Source organism: Bubalus bubalis, chromosome 11 (genome assembly GCF_019923935.1).
Source record: "Bubalus bubalis isolate 160015118507 breed Murrah chromosome 11, NDDB_SH_1, whole genome shotgun sequence".
NCBI classification, from domain to species: Eukaryota; Metazoa; Chordata; class Mammalia; order Artiodactyla; family Bovidae; genus Bubalus; species Bubalus bubalis.
Genome location: NC_059167.1, coordinates 98943311 through 98970131, shown reverse-complemented (window position 1 = coordinate 98970131; position 26821 = coordinate 98943311).

Genomic DNA, 26821 nt, shown 5'->3' with positions numbered 1-26821 from the left:
TGATCATGGGTGGGGTAGGAAGAATGTGTGAGGTGCCCTTGGAGCCAACTGGGATTCCATTTTCATCTAAGGTAATATGAAAAGGATAAAGGATGGTCATCTCAAAAGGGTTTTGTAATTTGGTACCAAACTGAATCCATGCAAATGATATCTAAGAGAGCCATATAATCCCTCCCCAGAGTTCAGCCTCTATCTTCTCTAAGTCCTGTATCAGCATCTCAAGTATCCATCCTTCAGATTCAGGCAGCCTCCATTCCCAACCCAATCACCACATAGTTGGCCAGCCAAGGGGGGTTTGAACTGGGACGAGAAACCCCATCAAGACAGCTGGGCTTTTGTTTGGCCTGCCAGGTAGACCTCCAGCCCAGGCAGACAGGGCAAGCCCCTCGGCCAGCTCTGTCAGGCCAGCTCTGTTACGCTGACGGGGCCACAGGCCCTGTTGCCTGCTTTGTACAGCCTGTGGCCCTGTCTCATGCCTAAGCCAGGCACACGGTCCATTTGGTTGGGTCTGTATACTCTGCTTCTACACTGTCTTCTGGAACCTGCTCGTAGGCTGAAGGCAGCATGATCCTGGTGCCTAGGAACAGCAACCACAGTCTGCCTGATCCTTTGGTTTGCCCTCATCCCGAGCCCTCCTCTGCTGTGCCCGTTTGCCACTGTGGACCTGGGCCTAACAGCTTCCGGACTCTGTGACTGCACCCACCTTTCCCCTCCTCCACCTACCCCTACACCCTGGGGTGCCAAGGACCCAGCAGGCTCCCACCTGGGCCAATACTACCAACTTTACTTTGCCAAGCTGCAGAATTGGAAAGCAGCTGAATAAGCACATGTTTTAAAATGGTAATGAGGGGATGTTTGAAACAAAAGTATATGGGAACAGTTGGCAGAATATTCCTTTCCATGAGGGTAAACTGTTGTCATCCTGATGCCTGATTTTACTTTCTAATCCACCCCACTTTTCTGTACTGTGTGTTCTGGGGCCTAATGATTTCTTTTCAAGTTATCTTAAAGCAAATGGCATTGTGAGCCACTTAATTTAGAGATGGTAAAACACAGACCCATGAGAAATCTTTCTCCAAGGATACGGGGTGAAAGCAGTCCTGACAACTCTTGTGTCTGCTCAGTGGAGACCACAGTCCATGAGATGATGCTCTTCCACCCAGTGCCAGGCTCATGCCATGGCCCAGGGCTGGCTGGGCCTCTTCTCTGGCCACTGGCTCTCTGTGGCCTTCCTGACACTACTCCAGCCTGGACCACTTTCTCTCTGAGACCACAAGGCAGGGCAGCAAAGTCTCCATCACCCATTTCCCATTCTGGATGGAGGCAAGAACCACCACCAAACACCTCTCTGTGTCACAGTCCTTCTTCAGTAAGCCCTGAGTTTGCTTAATTCCTACACTTACGGAGGCTTATGAAGGACTCTGTTTATTTCCAAAAACCAAACTTTGGTCTTCTGATGCTTTGTTTATGGCAGGCCCTGAGTTAGTGCAGAATACTTTAAGGGAAAGATTCAAGAGATAATTAATAAAGACAATTTTTCACAGGCAAAGGAAAAATGGCTTTATTCATTCCCAAATGATACCACTCCACTTTTACATAGCATTTCATCACCACAAAAGCATAGGTGCAGGTATTGTTGGGTCATTCTGTTTTCAGTGGCCTCAACCTCATAACTAGGTCAGTCAACGTGGCACAGTCTACTCAGAAGATGAGGAAATTGAGACCCAGGAGAGTCAAGTGGTTCGTCCATGTTCACACAACCAACAAGAGACACAGTCAGATCTACTAACACGTCTCTTATGCCATGAGAGAGGAAAGTCTCAGAAACAAACTGTAAGATATACATCAAAGGTCAAGGGTGACAATCACACAAATATTTAAGGTTACTCCTAAGCAGGGCTATTCAGAGATCTAGTGATGCCTGGGCTACAACCATATCTGTCTTTTAATGATTTGGTTGACTATATGCATATATGTGCATACATATACACATATATGGATATATACATGTGTACACACACATATACATAAACATGCAGATACAGAAGACATGCATATACACATATCATACATATATACATGCCTGTGTATTATACACATATACATACATGTACACATATATACAGTGCATATATACATACATATACATATACACACAAACATATATATAGATACATGTATACATACATATACATGCACATATATATTAAACATACATATATATAATTTTAATACTCTCACACAAAATACAACTGAACATTGGGGCTTATTTGGCTATAAATCTGAGGTGTACATGAAAGCGACACAGAAGAGGTCCCCTCCTCACCCCATCGCCACTCCCCACACCTCTTGATCAGCCCTGACCTTGCGATTTTCCTACTGTCATTCTCGTTAAGAACTAAACAGTTCTCTGTTCACCCCCCACTTTTAGAAGGTGGCCATCAGGGAAGGAGGGAAGGAGTTGCTTCATTTCAGCCATTTGTTTTACAGTGCATGGGACACAAAACCAAGAAAGGGGCCTGTGTGGGATCCACGGGGCCTGGTGTGGCCTCTGCAGCTCCAGTGGGGATCGTCCCTCACGGAGCGGCCTGGCCAGGATGCACCCGCGCTGGGCCACGTGACGCGGGCACAGCTGGGCCCTTGCAGCCGGCCAGGCTCCACTAGGCCCCCTGCAGGCACCTGGCCGGCCCTCGCAACTGTCTCATTTACCGTTCGGGACAATTCTCCACAGGGCGCAGGAAAGCGCATGCTGCTGCCACACTCGGCGCGGCTTCCCCTTCCAAGCCCTAATGAGGTGAGATAATGGATGCAGGAAAGTGTGCAAATGCAAATCAATACGGAACATATGCTCCGCTCCCTGTATTCCCTCCAAGCCAGCCTAGGGGAGCGGAGGAAATGCTTTAGAAATAGTTCTAGACCCGGACTCCTTACTTTCCACCCAAGAGGACAAAATCCGTAAGGTTCCGCACAGCTCCCCGACCCCGTGCAGTCCCGGCCCAGGGAGCAAACTGCCAGTTCTGATTGCTTCTCAGGAACACATTTACCACTCACTTGGCTTGATCCCACCCCACAAAATAAAACCAGCAGGATGGAATGGATGGAATGAAAAGAAGAAAGCTGGCACCAGTCCCTCTATTGTGCAAATGCCCCACACATCCCTTTAGGTCCAGGGATGCAGACCCTGGACTGAAGAGAGAAGACGGCAGCATGCCCCAGCCAGGCCTCCTGGCTCCTGCCCTCTTTGGCTTAAGCAGCCCCGGCAAAGGGCCAGGCAGCGCCGGGCCTTCTGCCCGAGCCATTGCGTCAGCGGGCTCAGCAGGCCACACTGCTGGCCAGGGAGGTCTCCGCTTTCCGGAGTCCAGGGGACGGGTAAGCTGGCATGACACTCTCCCTGCTAGCCAGATTCCCAGTATAGGGAGCTTTCTCTGGGTTTTTGCTGGGCTCCTGTGAGGCTCTGAATGAAGAAAGGGAAGGAAACCAGCACAGCCCTGGGCTGCCTGCTCTCTGCGCTGCCCTCCCCTGCACCCCGCAGCCAGTTTCACCACCCCCACCGCCTGAGGAGGAAGCAGTGAGACTCCAAGCAGGCCAAGTAACCAAGGGAGGTGGAACGCAAATCCGAGTCTGCCAGCCTTCAAAACCAGGGCCCTTCCACTGTGCGTGCGTGTGCTCAGTCACAGCCAACTGGAGCCCGCCAGGCTCCTCTGTCCCTGGGATTTCCCAGGCAAGAATACCAGGGTGGGTGGCCGTTTCCTTCTGCAGGGGATCTTCCCAACCCAGGGATCAAACTCACGTCTCCTGCACTCTCAGGCAGGTTCTTTACCACAGCGCCAGTACTGTACAGGGGTCAACTGAGCACTCAGTCACCAAGGTGTCCAAAGTCATGAGAATAGCAAGGGCTAGCAATTCGCTGCAGTGCGCCTCCTTCCTCCCTGCAGATCTCCAGTGTTATGCAAAGGGCCTCCTCCAGACCATCTGTAGACCCTTATCCTGCACTAAGGAGAATGGAAATGACACAATGGCTTGACATTGACAGCGGTCGGTTGTTCAGTATGTGACAAACTCCTGTGGATCCAGGATGCTCAGAAAAGGGGTGGGGGAGCTCCAGAATCCAGCTGATTTAGTAGACAGGGCTCAAGCCCCAGTACCTCTCAACAGCTCTGCAACCTCTCCAGGGAAGCTGGAGAAACTGGAGAGCTCAGCTTCATGTTCTCCGTGACATGGGATAACAGTGTGTGCCTGTACTGAGTCAAATATACGATTAATAGAACTGGACCCCAGAGGCAGGTTGCCCCAGGGCACGCCCCCAATCCTCCACATACTAGTTTACAACCTTGGGTCCTTTACCTAAGGGCTCTACGCCTCAGTTTCCTCAACTGTACAATGAAATTAACATTGCGCTTACCATACAAGGCTATTAATATTAATGAAGTAATAGTTTAAAGCTTAGATCAGTGAGGGCTCAGAGTCGTGTTATGCAAATTTAAATTAAAACAAGTCAACAATGACGATGAAGTGCTTAGTGGTATGGAGGGAGCTCTCCACAGAGGCAACTCTATTTGTGACTGACTTGCAAAGATTTCAAACGTCCTATCTTTAACTCCCCACAGCAGCCACAGTTCGGATTGTTAATTGAGCCATCTGCCGTGAGGATGGTGAGTCAACAGGCATTTCTCCAATGTATGGCGTGCACCCAGACAGTGTCATGATTGAGGAGCTCTGGTTCTGTGCATCACTCCTCTGGGTCTGATAGTCTCTGAACTAGCAGACTTAGCTTCCCCACCAGCTGCAGATACCATGGTGACCCTGCCCTGGGGCAGCTATCTCTCCGGACTGACGTGCGGGAGGATTCCAGCAACAACACAAACACACACTCTGGATATATTCCCCCAAGGATGACCACCATGTGCCTGCCAGCTCAGAACACGGGCACTGACCCAGCTGACTGCCACTCAGGGAGAGGCTTAGTGAACTCACGATAACTTTAATGACTTGAACAATTCTCTGATATAATGCCTAGACACAAACATGTTTATTTTGCTAAGAACTCATAATGTGTGTTGAAGTTTCTGGATAAGAAATGATCAAAGATAGATAGAGACTACGGCTCACCAGGAACATGCTAGTACTAAAGGTCCACCAGCACATCTGCAAACATGGTTTTGAAGAAAAATGGCCCCTAACATTTATGGGTTCTCAGATAAGAGTACAAATGGAGCCCTACTGTTAAAAAATAGGTTCTGTCTGTCTACCCTGACAACAATGAGGTGATGAAGTAGAGAAGGTCCGACTTAAACCCAGCAGGAATAATGTCGTATGAGGATAGCCACCCAGGACTCCGGACTCCAGCGGCACCACAAGGAACCTCACGTGTTTGAGCATGGACACCACAGACCGCACATCCAAGCTCCAACCACCTGCCCTTCAGATAGACAACTCCCAGCTCCCCTCAGACTTAGGGTCACACACTGGTGGCTGGCCCACCCACAGGAGGACAGACAGCATGGAAACAGGATGGGGTTGTTTATGCAGTGAAGTCCACGAGCCTTGAACTCAGGCTCCTTCCTGAGCCCAGAAAGTGGCCAACGAGTGAACAGCATGGGCTGAGTGAGTGGAAGTCCCCTGGGCCCTGCAGACTTGAGTCCTGTGTGTGGGGCCCTCCATGGTTACAGCTGGCTAACTTGGGGGCCTCTAATACATAGGGGTCCCCTTACCCAGATCTATATTCTGAGAGCTTGATCTCTGGCATTTAAAGCTACTCATGACTCCGGGTCTGAATCATTCTCTTCCCGCCACCTCCTCAGACCCAGAACCCTGCTGTTTCTATTCCTCAGTGATGTGAAAGTCACTCAATCATGTCCGACTCTTTGCGAAGCCATGGGCTGTAGCCTGTCAGACTCCTCCAGACAACTGGAGTAGGTTGCCATTCCCTTCTCCAGGAGATCTTCCTGACCCAGGGATCGAACACGGGTCTCCTGCATTGCAGACAGATTCTTTACCATCTGAGCTACCAGAGAAGCCCTCAGTAGCCCCTGATAATTCTACATGACTTCAAATTCACTACCCCTGGTCCTTGAACATTTTTGATCCTCTGAGCCTTCCTGTGTCTCTGACAGGGACATGGCCTGCAGGAACTGCGTTTTAAAGCACCCTGTGCTCCTCAGTCACATGTGTCTCAACAGTCCACAGCTGCTGATGGACTCGTTTGTAGTCACCTGAGCTGACGACTGCAACCTTGGACTTCTGGCCCCAGGGCAGCCACTAACCAGCTCTAATTGCCACCAGTAAGCCATTCTCTATGGCTGCTACTCCTTCTTTGTTGCTACTATTTTCTTTTGTAGTTTTCCAAAAAGAAAAGGGACTGAGATGCACACTGAAGGTTTTTAAATTTAGAATAATAAACTAAATTATCTGTTTCTGGTAAGTTGCACCATGTCATACATTATTCAAGCTTAGGATCTCCAGTGATCACCACTGTACTGCCAAGTCATAAAAATACTCAACGAAAACACTTCTACCAAAGAATTGTTTGTGTGTATGTTTTCTATCTGAAAGCAGTTTCTTCTGCAAAAGGAGTGAAAGTGAAAGTTGTTCAGTTCTGTCCGATTCTTTTCAACTATATATGTACAATCCATGGAATTCTCCAGGCCAGAATACTGGAGTGGGTAGCCGTCTCCTTCTCCAGGGGATCTTCCCAACCCAGGGAATGAACCTAGGTCTCCATTGCAGGCACATCCTTTGCCAGCTACATTTCGACAGCTTATTCTAGTGATGTTTAATGCACCTTTTATCTAGTTCTTGCTTCTGTTTCCCCATTAGAACAATAAGGTGATGGGCTAGAGCAGTGGTCCTCAGACCTTTTTAGTCTCACGATCCCTCTTTACTTACAAGAATTGTTGCAGGTCCCCAAAATCTTTCATTTAGGTAGACTACATCCATCAATATTTAACATATTAGGAATTAAAATTAAAAAGTGTTTTAAATTAATAATAGTAAATCCATTATATGTTAACCTACAAAACAAATTTTTTGAAAAATAACTATTTTCCAAAACAAAAAAAAAAATGAGAAGAGTAGGACTGTTTTACAATTTTATAAATCTATTCAATATCTGGCTTGAGAAGAGATAACTAGATTCTCAAATATGATTCTGCATTCAGTCTATTATGATATGTGGTTTAGGTTGAAGTGTTAGGTTGGTCAAAAAGTTCATTCAAGTTTTTCTGTAAATTGTTCAGAAAAACTTGAACAAGCTTTTAGGCCAACCCAATAGGTGAAGTAGATCCAGCCTGACACAAATACACAGTAGGAAAAAAGGAGGGGTATTTTAACAGCCTTTCCAGATAATTGTCATTAGTCATCCATGATTCAATACTGAACTTCGTAAGTTGCAGTCTCTTAAAGATCAGTTGCAAATGGAAGGCATATCAAAAACTTCTTATATTCTGTTACATCCATGGTCCATCTTGCACTTTCAATGTTATTTTAACTGACACATGATTTTCTGAAAGCCTGCATTGGTCCTGTGGTTTACTGCCTTATTTCAGATCTTACAAATACAGACACATTACTTTGTATAACATTTAAAAGTCATATTCATTAACATTACCAACCTATCTCATAGGAAAATCTTTAATTACTGGGAAAGTATTAAATATGTAGTAGTTATATGTTTTTCAAAATTCTAGTTTTTTGCTTAAAAGCTAAAATTTCCATCACCAACAAATACTTTCAGATGTTTTTCTTGAGATAGCAGGTTTTTATCTTCAAGAAAATGCCCACCATCTGCCCAGGTCCGAACAAGCATAGTCTGTTCTTCCGAATAAAAATAGTATACCATGAAAAAGAGGCTAGTTAGGCTTGCAACTCAAACAATCACCCAAGAGCTTTTCTGAAAGGCAGTCACCATACTTCTATATGCAGCAGAAATGCTTTATGCATGCTTCCTGCTTTGTCATACTGAAGAGTACAAAGTTATGTACTTGGGGGGTCAACATTTAATAAAATTAATTTCTGTTTTATCAAGAACATTCTTAAGCAAAACTGGCTTTTTTTTAAACTATTTTTTACTGTGAGTGAAGAGTACAGTTTAGTGTCACTGCCTTGACCCATGCTAAGGTATCAACCGTTTCACCCCCCATTACCTTTGTGCCCTTGACATAAATGTCAACATGATGAAAAAGGCAAATCATGTGTAGTATTCTAGTGAAAATAGTTTTGATCTTGAAAACTACCTGAAGGGTCCTGTGGCCTTCAAGTGGTCCATGGACCATACTTTGAAAATCACTGGACTAGATCAGGGCTTGCATCCTGCCAAGTCTAACATTTCATGATACGTTTATTTGTGCTTTTAATGATGCTGTGGGTCTGTCTTCTATATGTTCTTCCTCTTCAAACCTAATTTGCCAGAAGCTGTCTAGAGGTATTTTTCAGCTCAGTATTTTAGGAAGATGAGAAAAGGAGTCCCTAAGAATTACTGACCCCACAACTGGTAACAGTAGTTCTCAAGCCCATGACACTAGCATTACATGCTGTGCTCTGTTTAAATGCCCTGCACCCCTCACATCCAACCAGTCCATTCTGAAGGAGATCAGCCCTGGGATTTCTTTGGAAGGAATGATGCTAAAGCTGACACTCCAGTACTTTGGCCACCTCATGCAAAGACTTGACTCATTGGAAAAGACTCTGATGCTGGGAGGGACTGGGGGCAGGAGGAGAAGGGGACGACAGAGGATGAGATGGCTAGATGGCATCACTGACTCGATGGACGTGAGTCTGAGTGAACTCCGGGAGTTAGTGATGGACAGGGAGGCCTGGCGTGCTGCGATTCATGGGGTTGCAAAGAGTCAGACACGACTGAGCAACTGAACTGAACTGAACCCCTCTCAATGATTCAGATTGAATTGTCCTGGATCAAGATCAGTCTTTTTTGAGTTTCCATGGTGTTTGTAATATGCAGCCAGGGTTGAGAACCACCATTCTAGAATGAGATTCCCTTAAAAAAAATTTTGTGTTAAGGAAATGCCAGCTGATGTTACAAACAAACCCAAAATCTCCATAACAAAATAGAAGTTACTCCCAGACAGCCAGGAACTATCCTCCAAGTGGTGATTCAGGGAGGCAGGCTCTTTGCATCTTGTGGCTCCAGCATCATTAATGCGTGGCTTCCACTTTACTAGGGAAGAGAACATGGAGAGGGCAGTGGGAAGTCTTTATGAGCTGAGAGGTGGTGTCACCTACCCTTACACCCACATTCCATTGACCCAAACTCAAGTCATCTGGTCACATTTAACTGCAGAAAAAGGGCAGGAAAACTAGTTTAGCTGTGTGCTTAGAAGGAAAAGGAAGCAGGAGTCACAAATGTGTAGCCAGGCTCTGCCACCAAGATTCTTACATTCAAACAACTTATATTTAAGAATATAGTTGTCTCCCACAAATTGATTGCAAGGAATAAACAAAAGAAGACAGTAAAGTGTTCCTGTAAATTTTAAAGGATTGATAGATACATATGCCAATCACAATGGTACACCTTATTCAGATTCTGCTTTAAACAAAAAAATATAGCAATTCTGAGACAGAAGTTTGAATATTGATTATATATTTGATACATGTATATTAAAATGTTTAAAGATAAATTAATGCACTGTCTGGGTTATCCTTCAAAAATAATACCAGGGGGCTTCCCTGGTGGCTCAGTGGTAAAGAAGAGACATGTGTTTGATCCCTGATCTGGGAAGATCCTACATGCTGAGGAGCAACTAAGCCCATGGACCACAATTACTGAGCCTGTGCTTCCAGAGCCAGGGAGCCGCAACTACCGAACCCACACGCCACAGCTACTGAACCTGCACAGCCTAGAGCCCCTGCTCTGCAACAAGAGAAGCCAACACGATAAGAAGCCCGCACATTGTCAGCTAGAGAGTAGCTCCTGCTCGCCACAACTAGAGAAAAGCCTGTGCAGCGACGAAGACCCAGCACAGCCAAGATGAAACAAATACAATTTAAAATAATAATATGAGAACAAAGAGAAGACAATTGAAACAAAATTGGCCATGAGTTGATCACTGTTGAAGTTGAGTTACAAGTATACCAGTCTATTTTTATAGAGGATTGAAACTCTCCATAATATTTATGCATGAAAGAATACAGTTGTAATTCTAGGTACAGTGCTCAGCCTCTCCTCCCTGTGGAACTATTGCCAGGCCTGCCCTTCACCTAAGGAAAAGTTCTGTGCCATACTCTCTGAAAAGTTCAATTTCTCCAGGGAAACTTCTTATTGTTTCAAAAACTTTGTAACTAAATCTTGGTCTTTGCTTATATTTGCTCAGCATACAGCAGCGTCACTGATTTCTGCTGGAGGCTTTGTTTACTCACCGCTGTGCCAGGTGCCGGCCATGCTGGGGATGCTGTAGCTCCCTGCCTCTCTCCTCTGGGCCCTTGCTGTGAGCATAGATAGGCGAGCATTCCCCAGTGAAGGATGTTTACTGAAAGTCCCTTCTGGTCAGAAGAATCATTTCCTGGTGGGAAAAGAGCAATAAGGAGCTGAACTCATACAGTATTTTCTTTCTGTGTTATGTGTAAACACATATCAAGAAGTGCAACTTAAAGAAGTGACTATGCATCACTTTATAGGTAATGTTGGCAAGTAGAGAGTAGGCTTTAAATGTGCAGTGGTAAAACTGAAGAACCATTTATCCTTATTCACCATTCTCCTTTCTGTCTTACTAAAAATCACACCAGTACTTAGTACATTCTCCTGGACCAGGTCCCCTAAGTTCTCCTGATTCCAGGATGCACTGTCAACAACTCTTCCAAAGAGATTTTTTCCCCAAAAAATCTCCCACTGCCAAGGGACATTTGTCTCTACTTACTCTCCATCTCCTCTCAATTTACACAAAGACTCAAAACTAGAAGCCCAGGTTAGTTCTTCACATCCATTTCCTCTGCATAACCAGATTCTCCCCAAATCCCAGCTTTCTTCTCCATCCCCAAGACACTCCCTTCTTCCTCATCTTCACAGCCACATTTATTGGGTCCCAGCCATTTCTTGTCTTTCTTGCAAGAAGCTTTCTTTTTCTTCTTGCCTTCAAGCCTCCTATTTTCTTCTTGCCCTTTCTTTAACTCTTTCATGTTTAGGGCTTGAAATGAATTTGCTATACTGCCTTTTAATTCCCATATGCCCCACACTTCGAACGTGATTTCTCTGTATCCCTTCAACTTCAGCATGTCTCCCCATACACTCCCCAGTTGGACACATGCTACCACCTCAGTTTCTCTAATTTAGCACCTCCCAGGTTCTAGAACCCTTTGTCCAGTTGCAGCAACTGGACAAAAACCAGGGTAGACTGAGTCTGCAGGCTGCAGACACTTTTAGTTATTCCTCTACCTTTCATTGAAGATTTTTAAATACAATCTTCAACCTCACCTCCACCATTCTCAGTTCAGTTCAGTCGCTCCGCCGGGTGGGACTCTTTGCGACCACATGGACTGCAGCACGCCAGGCTTCCCTGTCCATCTCCAATTCCCGGAGCTTGCTCAAACTCATGTCCATCGAGTCAGGGATGCCATGCGACCATCTCATCCTCTGTCCTCCCCTTCTCCTCCTGCCTTCAGTCTGTAGTATAAGGAAAGTATGGTGTGAACTTGCTCGCAAGTGTTAACGAGGAAACAGTGCCACCTAGAGGTAGTGGCAGAAATAATTAATTGAAGATCTCTAGGAGGAACTGCCGACATAAAAGAATTTCTCCCAGTCCCTCTGCAAACTTAATTGCTAATTTCGGAGAATTTGTGATAATTTTGAAGTGAATGACCATCTACAGTTGTTACTTTTTCTCTATACTTCTCAAACAGAATTATCAGGAAAGGAGCATCCTTTGGAGGCAGATGGAGGTGACGCAGCACACATAAGAAAGAGGGAAGTACAGGTGATTTAGGAATTGAGAATTCGATTTCAGTGCTGTCTCCGCTACCAACAGGTTGTGTGAAGTCACCTAACCCTCTTAAACTGTTTCCTGAAAAAGAGATGAGCTCTGAGCTCCCTTACAATACCCAGATTCCATAGTTTTAGATGCCTGTGTGAGTGATTGTGTGTGTTTGTGTTTGTCATATGGATATACACAGTCATCCACACATACAAACAACCACACAGCAAAAAAAAAAAAAACAGGATACCTTCCTAATTTGCTTCCCATCTGTCTCTGGGAAATAGCTTAAGATCATCCATCAGTATCAGACTCTAGAAAAATAGAGATGAACCTGCATTTAAAGGCCAGGAGGAAGAGAACTGGACGGTTCATCTCTAAGTCTGTGGGTCCTCACTGGCAGTGGCCACAAAAAGAAAGCACACAGGAGACACTCAGTGTCCCCAAGCAGAGCAGAAGCCATGCAGCAGGTTCAAGTCTTCCGAGAGTGTCACCAGTGACGAATATCTCCTCCGAGCTATTCAGACCCCAGAAAGCTGAGTTATCATGAACGCTCACCATGACTGCGTGTCCCGCCACCACACCTAAGTCTCAAAATAAAAAGCAGCCTGTTTAAAAACAAACAAGATGAAAACCCACCTCTCCTGGAGAACAGGAATCATCACAGAAGAGAAGGACAGTAATAATAACTTATTTCATACAGAGTAATTAATAGTCGCAAAGCATTATACACATGGCAAAATGCCCGTCTCAAAGGGAGAGGAACATATGGTATCACTAAACACATTCATAACAAAGAAGCAAAGAATAGTTAAACAGAAGGTTTCGGTTCCTGAAGCCGGCATATTTGGACTGTCCCTCATGGTAGTCTAATTTTAAATCAGGACAGGTTTTATAAGATGGGCCCATATTTGAGCAAGGTCAAGCACTGCCAATGACTATTGTTAGAACACGAGCTCTCCCTTCTTCCCCAGGCCCCTTCTTTTTCTTCCTCTCTCCCTCTACCTATTCTGCCCATGTCTAGAATATTTCCGGTAAACTCAGTAAATTAAACTAATATTCACTTAACCAGTATTTACCAATACATAGTATCATTTTTTAATGATAGATACAAATGGCACATAAATGTATTACAAAATGCATCACCATACTGGTTATGCAAGATATGAAAATGTAAAAATAATAGGCACCATTTCTTCCTACTAAGATCACCAAGAAAACTTAAATAATAACACCAAATTCCAGCACAATCATGGTGAAACTGTAGTTGCATGTTGGAATAGATCTGACAAACTGTTTCAAGACCTAAAAACAATGACACCCTTCAAGCAAATAATCTCACTCTTGGGAATGTCTTCTGATTAAATAGAAGAGCAACTGGAAAAGCATCATGTACATAAGAAAAAATTTTTAATTATTCAGCTTTGAGGAACGGATTTTGTCATAGCCATTAAAATTTGAAAATCTTTTTATATAACTATCATAAGAAAGAAGAAGACAAAATAATGAACTGCCAAAAGAATACCTAAATGTTTAAGAACCATTTATGTTCAGGTATCATAAAGACTTCCCTGGTGGGTCAGACGGTAAAGCATCTGTCTACAATGCGGGAGACCTGGGTTTGATCCCTGGGTCGGGAAGATCCACTGGAGAAGGAAATGGAAATCCACTCCAGGACTATTGCCTGGAAAATCCCATGAACAGAGGAACCTGGTAGGCTACAGGCCATGGGGTTGCAAAGAGTCGGACACAACTGAGCGACTTCACTTTCACTTTCTTTCATCATAAAGTCAGGACACTTAACCATAATTGCAGGGCTTAGGATTAAGACAATAAGGGAAGAATCTGTCAGAAGCAGAGAAAATACTCTTTTCAACAGGAGTAGCAGCTATAGTTGTCTGATATGAGAGAATTGTATTAAGGACTCTTAGGGCATTTGAGTAACAAGCTTTTACACAGTGACACCAGCCCTTATTTTTGGTTTTCTTCTGGGAAAGGGCATTGCAAAAAAATTACCAAAATTAGGTGGAGAGCAAACATTTGCATGAAAAAACAATTTAAATAAAATAAGTTTCAAAGACAGCCTCGAATACCTCCCAAAATAGCAGACTATAAAAGAAGAAGCATGAAGCATTCATTTTCCAGTTTTTTCCTTTTGGGGTGAGAAAAGCACAACTACAAACTGAGTGATGTAATTCAAGCAAGCAGAGAAAGCCTCTGGGCTGGCCTGGGTGCAAGACAGCCGGTGGGGGGTTCACAGCCCAATTCAAGTTTCTACAGGTTTCTTCACTTCCCCAGTTCAAAGAACCATGTCATTTTCTACAGGAAAATCAGATCTTTTCAGTCCTCAAAGAAGTGTGCTCTTTATGGTAAATTCCACAAGTAAATATCCTAAGATTTACCAAATTGTTTATCAAATTTAATCACGAAAGCTGTCAAGAGTCCTTTTTATGCTGTTTCATTCTATAGTTGGTTGATGGTTGAAGTCGCTCAGTAGTGTCCGACTCTTTGCGACCCCATGGCCTGTAGGCTACCAGGCTCCTCTGCCCATGGGATTTTCCAGGCAATAGTCCTGGAGTGGATTGCCATTTCCTTCTCCAGGGGATCTTCCCAACCCAGGGATCAAACCTGGGTCTCCCACATTGTAGACAGACGCTTTACCTTCTGAGCCAAAAAGTACATGCTTCAAATTCTTTTTCTGTTCTCCTGAATACCTTCCTCCTCTCTAAATTTTCAGTGAAAGCAATAAATCACAAGTCAACATGGACAATTATCTCTGGAGGTGTAGGGAAAACAACATACCTCCTCCTTCCCCTCCACGGTTTTTACACTGTAAGTGTTTGGTGGTGCTCCTGCAAATTAAAGCAAGGAGAAGCTGCAGTTTAAAAGGTGATTTCCTCACTTCAGCCTTTGATTCTTTTGATCAATTAGTCATTTTTTCACGATATGTTTCTTAGTTTTGCTGCCAAGATGATCTCACACCTTCTCATCAGTGAACGGCCACTGAAAAGGGGAACCCGTCCATGTAAATAGAGTCCTGCCTGTGACTTTTTGTCTTCCTTACTCTAAGGAAAAGGAAGGCCAGAGAGACTGGGGCCATCAGTAAGAAGCCAAGATTACAGACGAGCCTGGTATGCAGACATGGGTGTCTACAAGAAAGAACAGAAATGCTGTAGACAGGCAAAGTGGGATAAAAACCCAGTAGCATCCACTGGGTAGAACAATGATGTTACTGTTCAAGTGTTACGCTGTTGTGCAATTGCCATATTTCAGAAGATGAGATTTCACCCATCATAAAACCAGATTTATATATCATAACAAATTGTAGAACCTACAATTGTTTACAAGGGAAAGAAAATAAATTGGCAACAAATGGACAAACTGGGAGACCTCCTTCGTACTTTCTTCATAAATTACATTTTGCTGAAAACTAAAAACCCTTTTTTAAAAAGCACAGCCATATTCAAATATTCAGGTTTGTCATGTCCTGAGCCCGCCAGCACACAGAGGCCCGGCTGGCTTTAGCGAAGTGCATGACTGCAGCACAGCTCCTGGGAGGCGGCCAGCATCTGGTCTTACTGCCTGAGCATCACCCAGAGACCAGGAAGAAATGGGAATTCTCAGCCCGAACCCAGACCTCCTGAGTCAGAATCTCTGTGATCAGGGCCAAGGTGTCTTGAGTATTTCCAGGCCCTCTGGATTCACATGTGAGCTAGTTTGAGGACCACCAGCAGCAACAAAGTATTATTCACAAATGAACTTCTACTCACCCAGGATGGGAATTACATTCAGTTTTGCAAAACATCTTGTAACTCTGCTCAGGCGCCTGAGGTTCCTCCTTAGAGCGGACGCAGCTACAGCTTATAGAGTCATTCCATCTCTGCACCTAGGGGATAGTCACATTTTCCTAGATTGTGGAAACAAGTTCCTAGGCACCAGAAGAGCAGAAGAGTTCTTACAGAGAGAGAAAGCCAGCTCTCCATCACTTACCACCCTGCCTTCCTTAGAGGCACCAGTCAGGCCAGCATAACTAATCATGCAGAGGTGACTTCTGACATGGGGGCTGTCCAGGAGAGCAGAGGGGTGGCTGTTTGAGCTGGAACATTGGAGCCTTGGTGGGGTGAGAAAAGGAGGGGGAGGAGAGGAAAAAGAGAGGGGAAGGGGCAGAGGAAGTGGGCAAGGGAGGGGAAGAGAGAGGGAGGGAGAGAGAGAGGGGAAGAGGCGGAAGAGAAGAGAGAAAGGGAGGGGAAGAGAGAGAGGGAGGGGAAGAGAGGGAGGGAGGGGAGTAGAGAGAGGGAGGGGAAGAGAGGGAGGGGAAGAGAGAGAGGGAGGGGAAGAGAGGGAGGGAGGGGAAGAGAGAGAGGGAGGGGAAGGGGGGTGGAGGGGGAAAGGGAGCAAGGAAAGAGTTGGGGAGAGGGTAGGAAGAAGGAGGAAAGGGATACAGGCTTCACAGTTTTAACCAATGGGCCTTAAGTGCAACCCATCTTCTCCAAACCTTGATTGTATCACTCAGGAAATAAGCAAGTTGAGCTCCATAACCTCCAATACCCCTTCCACATCTCACATCCTGTCACTGAGCCTTGGCCAAATCACTTTTTGGATCTTGTGTTCTCCCCCCATAAAACAAGAGCAGCTGACGTTCTAGGGTGGCGAGAGTGGCCATCCATACCAGCTCATCCCTATACCACCTATGTGACCCCTTAGAAAAAATCATTTCTCTGAGCATTGAGAACTGATCTACATGTAAGAGTAAAGTGTGTACCTCCCTCCTAGGGCTCCTGGGCAGATGAAGTGAAACCATCTTTGTCATCTTCCCAGATCAGGTCTGGTGGCTGCTGGCTAAAAAATAAATATTTGTGTCAATCCCTTCTCCCTTTTTGTGATGTAAAAATCACAGGAGATGCACACAAAGCATTACTCAAACGCGGTGTGAAGGCTCTGCGATAGGACAACAAGCTAAGTGATCTCTGAGGGCTCCTCCACCTCTAATTCCACCATCACGGACACACAACGGTTTTTTGACATGATGATCTAATCGCAACCTGTGTTAGCACTTGATTTTACATCTGCATGCATTGTAATTAAATACATTGCCATTAGAAGCTCGCTAAATTACCTTTGCGTGGTGTAAAAGAAAAAATAGAACCGAGAAACTGATTGATCTCTGTAAGCTGCCAGGTTGGTCCTAACTCCCAGGTGGTATTACCTAAAATAGTATTGTTAATTTTTGATATAATCACAAAAGAACAGAAAATCCCCTTTGGGGTTGGAGTTTTTCTGAGAAAAGTGTGTGAAAATGTTGAAGAATCCTCCTATACTTTCAATAGTCTGTTAAGAGGAAGAGAGTTCAGGTTTGTCCTAAAGAGGCCAAGGTCTGCATAAGGTCTGGATAGACATTCAGTAAATACTTGCTGAGGTTGCTGAGGTCTTAGCACTTTCCATCGCCTCTGATTGATGCCCCAGGTGAGAAGGGCTGCCCCTTTTGGGTGATGTGCCAAGTACAGTGGTTCTCTTTGAATATGAAAAAAAATGAAGAAATTGGGATTTATGTATGCTAAATTATATATATATATAGCTGCTATATAGATATAGATATAGATATAGAGCAGCAGTCCTAAACTGAGTGTAATCTACATACACTGCTGAGGTTCAAAGATGGCTAAGTGCCCAGGCCTCTGAGGGACTCCACGGAAAGGGATGCGGGCTAAGGGAGTCGTGAGGATGATCAACCTTCTCAGGTTACTGGGGACTTCCCCAGTCTCAGCAGGGTGGGGTCTCTGTCTGAGAAACTCCATCTCAGGAGATCAGGAAAGCTGGTCATCCGTGGAGCACAGCGTGCTTGGCCCAAGAACAAAGCCTCAGCCGGGATCTGAGCATGTGGAGGTGTTCCTCACTCAGCTTTGCCATGCTGGCCCAGCCTTTCTACTTCCTTCCCAACACACAGAGTTGGATCCATACTGGGAACTAGAAACACTAAGGAAAATCCAGAGTCCTGGCTCGCTGTGCAGACACCAGAGGCCTCATTTAGGACCTTCTGCAGGTGTGTGTGTAGTGCTGCAAAGGAGTCTGCCCTTGGTCAGTAAGCAGGGCCAGGGTGGCATTGGGACCATGGTGGGACTCAGCAACAGCCATCTAAGAGAGAGGGATGCCTGCCAGACGGGGGTACCTGCGAAGGTGCCAGTGCCGGTGATGGAGCAGGAAAAGGACGATACTCGGGACTCCTAGGCGGCCGCCTGGGAGAGCTCTGTCTCTGGAAGCCTGCCTTACTAGGACAGGTAAGAGCCGGGAAAGTGTCTATCTACTTTTTAATTATTGTAATTGACTTATAAATACAATGCAGTTCTATATAGAACCAGAAGGGGGTGCTTCCCTGGTGGCTCAGTGGTAAAGAATCCTCCTGCCAGTGCAGGAGATGCAGGTTCGATCCCTGATCCAGGAAGAGCCCACGTGCTGGGGAGCAACTAAGCCCATGTGCCACAGCTATTGAGCCTGTGCTCCAGAGCCGGGAGCCACAACTATTGAACCCACATGCTGCAACCAGCCTTTCTGGAAGCAGATTCTTTATTATTACTGACATTGTTGTGTTAGTCACTCAGTCGCGTCCGACTCTTCGCAACCCCATTGACTGCAAAGTGCCAGGTTCCTCTGTCCATGGCATTTTCCAGGCAAGAATACTGGAGTGGGGTGCCATTTCCTTCTCCAGTTATTGACACTGATAATCAACAAATGCTTATTTTATAAGTAACTCAGGCCCGAAGAGGTTCGTGTCGTCTCATGCTCAACACCACCCGGCTCGCATTTGGAGCAGAACCTAGAATGTGGGTTTGGGTGGTGGACACAATTGCTGTTTCCCACTGCCTTCCCCAATGAAATCCTGTTCATTAAACAGCTAGCCTCATTCTCACCCCTGTTTCTGAGACAAGCAACATTCCCAGGACCCACTCAGGCTGCTTCTTTCCCATCTGCCAGCAGGAAGAGCCTCTGTAGAGCCCTCGCGGCCCAGCCCCCTCTGACCCTGTCCTTGTGTTCGGAGATAAAAATACAAGATGATTGCCTATAACCTATCTTTTGTTTCTGAAGGCTTCTTACTATCTATAAGAAGAATCACAAGGACAGAACAAGAGAGAAATTATGGACATGTAAGGAGATCCAACCAGTCCATCCTAAAGGAAATCAGTCCTGAATACTCATTGGAAGGACTGATGCTGAAGCTGAAACTCCAATACTTTGGCCACCTGATGCAAAGAATTGACTCATTGGAAAAGACCCTGAGGCTGGGAAAGATTGAAGGTGGGAGGAGAAGGGGACGAGAGAGGATGAGATGGTTGGATGGCACCACTGACTCAATGGGCATGGGTTTGAGTAAGCTCCAGGAGTTAGTGATGGACAGGGAGGCCTGGTGTGCTGCAGTCCATGGGGTCACAAAGAGTCAGACACGACTCAGCAACTGAACTGAACTGAACTGTAGTAGAAAGAGAGGCCCAACCCTAAAGATGCATTTAGGTTCTTAGTCACTAACTGTGCAACCTTAAGAAAATCACTTAACCTTTCTGATTCTCCTTTTCCCTGCTGTGAAATAATGGACCCTAAGAAACAAAGAAACAAAGGTGAAGATGGGTGCTTGCAAAAACTGAAAAGGAAGAGGAATGGGGACAGGGGAGCTGAAAATTCAGAAGTCCAGGTAAATCCATTTCAACCGGTACAGAGAATGGTAGGCCTTGAGGAAAGGGGAGAAAGTACAGAGTTCCCAGAAATCTCAAGCTCTCGTGCTGCAGGTCGAAACGCCCAGGCCCAAGGCGAAATGACCGTCCCAGCTACGCACAGCGGCTCTCCACGGAAGGAGAGCCAACTGGGTATCACCTGCCTGCTGCCTCCCAGTCTGTGTGCCCTCTACCACTCGGCTCCTCTTTCTTTCCTCCAGAAACTTGGCATCGGAACTGATTTCAAGCAATATCCAACCCAAATCACACCTCAAAACTTGGTCCTCCTACTAAGCGAGAAGATCACAACTAGGGAGTTTGTTGCCACAACAAATTTTGACCTATAAGACATAAACTTTCTTTTATTGGAGGATAATTGCTTTACCCTGTTGTGTTCGTGTCTGCCATACCACAAGGTGACTCAGCCATAAGTATATGTATGTCCCTTCCCTCTTCAGCTTCCCTCCTCACCCTCCCCATCTCACCCCTCTAGGACATGACAGAGCACCAAGCTGAGCTCCTCATGCTATACAGCAGCTTGCCACTAGCTATCTATTCTACATGTGTGCCTGTGTATTCACTCAGTCATGTCTGACCAGACTTCACGGACTGTAGCCTGCCAGGCTCCCATGTCCATGGAATTCTCTAGGCCAGAATACTGGAGTGGGTGGGCATTCCCTTCTCCAGGGGATATTCCTGACCCAGGGATTGAACATGCATCTCTTGTGTCTCCTGCACTGGCAGGTGGATTCTTTACCACTATGAGTGTATATATGTCAATCCTACTCCAAAAAAGACAGTTAGTATATTACAGAGCCCCAGTTTGAGTTCCTTGAGTCATACAGCAAATTCCCATCAGCTATCTATTTACATATATTAGTGTATATGCATCCATGCTGCTGCTTCTGCTGCTAAGTCGCTTCAGTCGTGTCCGACTCTGTGCGACTCCATAGACGGCAGCCCACCAGGCTCCCCCGTCCCTGGGATTCTCCAGGCAAGAACACTGGAGTGGGTTGCCATTTCCTTCTCCAATGCATGAAAGTGAAAGTGAAGTCACTCAGTCATGTCTGACTCCTAGCGATCCCATGGACTGCAGCCCACCAGGCTCCTTCATCCATGGGATTTTCCAGGCAAGAGTACTGGAGTGGGGTGCCATCACCTTCCCCGATGCATCCATGCTACTCCCTCCATTTATCTCAGGGAGGGAGATTCAAGAGGGAGGGGACATATGTACACCTATGGTTAATTCATGTTGATGTATGCCAGAAATCAAATCAATATTGTAAACCAATCATAAATCAATTAAAAATATATATATATATATATTTTTTAAGGGCTTCACTTGTGGTTCAGCTCGTAAATAATCCGCCTCCAAAGCAGGAGACCTAGGTTTGATTCCTGTGTTGGGAAGATCCCCTGGAGAAGGGAATGGCCACCCACTCCAGTATTCTGGCCTGGAGAATTCCATGAACTGTATAGTCCACGGGGTTGCAAAGAGTCAGACATGCCTGAGGAACTTTCACATTAAAAAAAAAAAAATCAGTGATCCTCCCCACTAACAAAATAAAACAGAAAAGGGAAGGAGGGAACAGTAGGAGGCAGGGAAGGGAGGAGGAGAGCTGAGAGTTAATACCTAAGTAACTTCATCCAGCATCTTTACAGTTACAGAGAATGAGCAAGAGGGCAAGCGCTTGCAGGATCCAGATACACGCTTAGAAAATGCAGATGCTGACTGCCTCTAGTAATTAAGGGGTCTCACTTCCTCTCAGGGGCAAAAGGAGAGATGAACAAGACCAGAGCCAAATACCAGAGTCTGAAGATTCTTAGATGGATAGAAAACCCTGCCCTTTAAGGTAAAAAAGAGACGAACGTTGTGACTCGGAACGTTGTGCCTGGGATTAGCTTGAGGCAAAGACAATCTTCCAGTAGCCCAGTGACAGAATAGATGGAGATGGCATATACCCACTACAAATAAAACGCTGCCAGGTAACACTAGGCAAAACCTATGTGTGCAGCAAAGTTATTTGTCTTGGGCTTTTAGAATGATCCCTTGCTGCTGCTGCTGCTGCTGCTGCTAAGTCGCTTCAGTCGTATCCAACTCTGTGCAACCCCATAGACGGCAGCCCACCAGGCTCCCCCGTCCCTGGGATTCTCCAGGCAAGAACGCTGGAGTGGGTTGCCATTTCCTTCTCCAATGCATGAAAGTGAAAAGTGAAAGTGAAGTCGCTCAGTCGTGTCCGACTCTTAGCGACCCCATGGACTGCAGCCTACCAGGCTCCTCCGTCCATGGGATTTTCCAGGCAAGAGTACTGGAGTGGGGTGCCATTGCCTTCTCCAATGATCCCTTAGGGTCTTCTATTTCTCCCAGGACTATTTCCTGCAGTGCTCACTATTGTAAAATACATTCATTGAGTATTCACTGACATTTGCACAGAACTGGTATAATTTCTCATGAGCCTACATAATTTTTTCTCATTCCTATGTAATTCTTTCTTTATAATTTTACCCTCATTCTTCCTTTGAAAGATAGGCTTTTTCCTGAAATAATCCCACCTTAGTTAATAGAAGCCATTCTGTGCACAAACATTTACTCCTCAAAGTTACAGGAAGATCAGCAGTCTATCTAATATTAAAAAACGATTTCCCTCAGCCTAACAGTACATTTCTGTTGTCACACAAAGCAGTTTCACCAAGCTAGAGCAAATATGTAAGAAAACAAATCCTAGATTTCCAGAATGAATTGCTTGCATTTTATCTGGAGTCAGCATACTTAACAAATACAAGTGTTGATTTCTTTATAAAGTTAATATTCACCCTGAGCAGCAGAGGAAAGAAAGAGGTCTGGAAAGGCATTCACTGTGCATTCATATCTAGGAAGTATGTCCAAGTTTAGCAATGACTTGTGTCATAGAAAGAACGTGCCAAATCATCATCTCAAAGCATTTCTTTTTGTTTTGTAGAGAACCAGAGGTTGTACCTGAAAGTTGCTAATGCACTTTGCCTCTATTTGGTTCCTGCTCTGCCTTCCCTTTACTGTTGTCTCCAGTCCTGTAAGAGGACACGAAAAAGGAACCCCACCTAGACCGACAGTACTGTACAAAGTAGTTGAAAGTGATTGCTTCATACAGTTTCAAAGACAGAAGTAGAAGCTTTTCATTTCTCATTATACATGATGTACTCCTATCAGCTGTAACCTTTGCCATTTTCTTCCCCAACCCAGCTAAAATAAGATCTCTCCCCATCTCTCTGGCCCTGAAGGCCTCTCAGATACAGTCTCAAGTTGAGCTGCTGCCCAAGGAGTCCTTAGTTAATTGCCTGTAATTATGCTGCACCCTACTTTCAAATGCTAGAACTGTTTCTCTTGTATCCTTGTAACGCAATATGACGGAGTGCTCGGACTGTGGCTGAGGCTCTGTGAGTGGCCCCCTCCTGTCTGAGGATTTCATAATCCCACAGCACTGAGTCCTGGTGATCTTTAAACATAATGCAAGATGCCAACTAAATTAGTAAAAGCAGCTGCTGACGGTGCTCCCTGGGGGCCTGGGAAGCTCTGCCAAGGGGCTGCATTGCACAGCCAGTGACACGGCTCATCCAGACATTAAAGGTAAATGATCATGTCAGTTAACTGGCAGCCATCATGTTCATCCTATCTGGAAGGAAAGCTTTCATTGTAACGCAAACATCGGAAACAAAAAAACAAAAGTCAGCTGGGGCCACAGACTATTTTTTTCTAATTTCTTGCATAGTGTTGTAATGCTTTTAGAGTGTTCTCTTGTTTTAAGAGGTATAGTGCTTTCTAACAGGTTGGAAAGCCTCTTCAGTTAATTCAAACCTTATAATGCTGGTAAGAGAATCCTTGAGCACACCTCGATACTTACTGGTGCTCATCCTTCCGAGAAAAGCAATCTCTAGATACTTTGAAGGATTTTTTATTTCTATCTCTATTTTGGGCTGAGAAGCAAAGGGAAATCTATTTATCTTCGAGCACTTTGATCTTTTTAACCTAAGCACAAAATGTATCATCCTAAGTCATTCTAGGAAATGGATTGTAGAATCCTGAAGTCAGTTACACCATACTCATCACAGCAAGTCAACAGTGTGTGACTGAGACATTATTACCCCTTTGGAGGTCGGGAGTCCAACCCTATCCTTGAGAAGACGTTTAATTTCTCCTGGCAACACCCTGTTAGCCTGCAATTAGAGGACACCACCAGTAGGTGGTGGTGTTATTGTTGTTGTTGTTAAGTTGCTAAGTTGTATCGATGCTTTTGTGACCCATGGACTATAACCTGCCAGGCTCCTCTGTCCATGGGATTCCCCAGGCAAGAATACTGGAATGGGTTGCTGTTTCCTTCTCTGGGGGATCTTTCCCACCCAGGGATCAAACTTGAATCTCTGATGTCGCCTGCACTGGCAGTTAGCACTCATGCATGCATGGTTGGTGGGAAGTCCAAATTAGACTGTGTGGATAAAGGGTCTAGTTTTGTGACTGTTGCACAATTAATGATCACTTTATTAGTTCTATTCTTTACCACTAGAGCCAGCTGGGAAACCTCTGTGGCATGAGGAAGATGCCATTATGACTCCCATTTGAGAGATGAGGAGACTGAAGAGTGAAAAATGGAGTCATCTATTTAATGTCACACGGCTAGAAGTGGAAGAGCTCTAAGTGCCTGCTACAATCTCTGCAAAGAGGAAAAGAAATAGCGTGCCTCCTTCCTTCACCCAAATGGAACCTTGCACACTCACACAGAGGGCCAGCCAGGAAACTTGCCAGGCCTATAACGGTCTGTAAGACAAGGAAAGCTCACTTTCTGATCTTTCTTTTCTCCTGAAGGCTCTGTAGTTCTTTTCTCTCCTTTTCTTCACAACACATCTTCACCATTTTCTCAGAAGATAAAGATAGTGACCACTAAGAGACACAATAGTCAGATAAGTAAATTAAAAGATACTATGTCATTATTTTAATTAGTTTCCTTTGAGTTTATGGGCAGAATCTTGACCTGGGAATAATCCTATATAATTAAAATACCTTAGCCTGTATTTTGTTTTTTTTTTTTTTTTTCCTTTTCTTTGTATCAAAGACTGTAGATGATGATCTTTTTCAACAAAAGACAGACACTTAGAAGGAGCCAGCTGTGTGTCTGTCAGCAGCCCGATGGAAGTGCAGATAGATACCCTGTTAAAGACGGTCAGTGTGGTGAGCGGTGAAAAGAACGTCCTGCCTCTTTGATGTGCGGCCACAGGCAGAGGAGTTCCACAGGGAAAAGGCAGGAGCCAGGCTTGCCTTGGATAGGCGATAACATCCCGCTAATAGCAGGAGGTGCCTAACCCTGGCAAAGGACGTACCATAAAGAGGCCTCCAACACAGCATAGCTGCACACCACACAGAAGACTGCCTCTTTCAACAGACAAGCTTGTGTCACTGGCGACTGCCAAAGGGAAAACAATGCTTACCCTTCAGCTGAAACACAAAACAAATATCCACTCTTGGCTCTGAGATTCACTCAGGAAAGACGCTGGGATCTTCTTTCCACACGTGTGGAAAAGGAAGGGAAACACAGAGATGGTAGGAGGCTTGTTCCCGGCCACACAGCAGTCAGAGTCACGGAAACAATAAAAACACAGCTGCCTAAGTGCCAGAATACTGGAATGTTTGGAAGATAACTATAGGGAGAGTTTGCCACCTATTTCATGAGTTTAAAATAGAACACTTCTCATCTGAAACATTCTAAATTAACTATACTTCAATAAAAATTTTTAAAAATTTAAAAATGGCTTTCCCAAAGGGAAAAAAAGTCCAAATTGTGACATGAACTCCATCCCCAAACTTCCTAAACATTGTCCTGCTAAGTTCCTCTCCCTTCTACAACTCTGTTGTATTCCACGGGAAGGCTCCTGATTTAGAGAATTACCTTCATAATTCTTTGTTTTGTTATATCACTTCACCCTTTACAATGCAACTTTACTTACAAATTCTTACCTGTGCTTCCTAACTCATCTGTAACAGGAAGACAGAGGGGATGGTCACTCTTTTTAAATCTGCTACATGCTAGGTTATTGCGAGAGCTTATTTGTGTAACACTCCATGCATCTTCTTTCATCTTCATGAGAGACCTGTGAGGTAGATATTACTACATGTGGTTAAATCTAAGGCACTGGGGTTAAGAAACGTGTAAACTCTTAGAATTAGAAGGGTGTGGCCCCAGAACTCAAACCCAGGAAGACTGATTCACTATATTCTAACTCCTTTACATGATACCACTGCTGATGAGAGTAAATGGAAAACCAGGTACAATAAGATTTTATAGACCTAGCAATTATATCAAACCAAACTTCACAGAAAATAAAACAGAAAAAATAAAAAATGACCTTAAATTCTGGTAGTGATGAAAAATGAGGCTGATGAAGATCTCAGCCTAGATGCAGGAGTGTTCACTCTGCCTGTCTCCTGCTGTTTCCATGTGCTGCACAGTTAATGCTCTCACAGTCCATGGCTTATTTGCAGGAATATTTTTAAGTCATATGTCTATTTTGTGGGGGTTAATTTAAACATAAATCCATATAGCCACATGCACATACACCTCCATATGCTACAAAACATTGAAAGCAAGAAAATAAGTGAGAACACCATTGTCAACAACCCACCCCCCATGTAGTCCAACGCCTCTTGTCCCTTGCAGTACCTCATGATTGTATGACATCTGGCCATCTTTCATGTGGATCTGGTAATCAATCCAGCATTAAGAGGGATACTAAATGGGGGACGGGGGGATGAGGGAACTAATTTCTTTCTACTTTATTTAGTATATGAAGATATGCTGCTGCTGCTAAGTTGCTTCAGTTGTGTCCGACTCTGTGCGACCCCACAGACGGCAGCCCACCAGGCTCCCCTGTCCCTGGGGTTCTCCAGGCAAGAACACTGGAGTGGATTGCCATTTCCTTCTCCAATGCATGAAAGTGGGAAGTGAAAGTGAAGTCGCTCAGTCGTATCCGACTCTTTGCGATCCCATAGACTACAGCCCACCAGGCTCCTCCGTCCATGGGATTTTCCAGGCAAGAGTACTGGAGTGGGGTGCCATTGCCTTCTCGTCTGCTAGATAGCATAAAAAAAGTAAAATCCCTTCCAACACAAAAATAAAATACCAAAGAAATATTGAATAAGATGCAACTGCCCCCCACTGAAATGCAGAACTTAGCTTG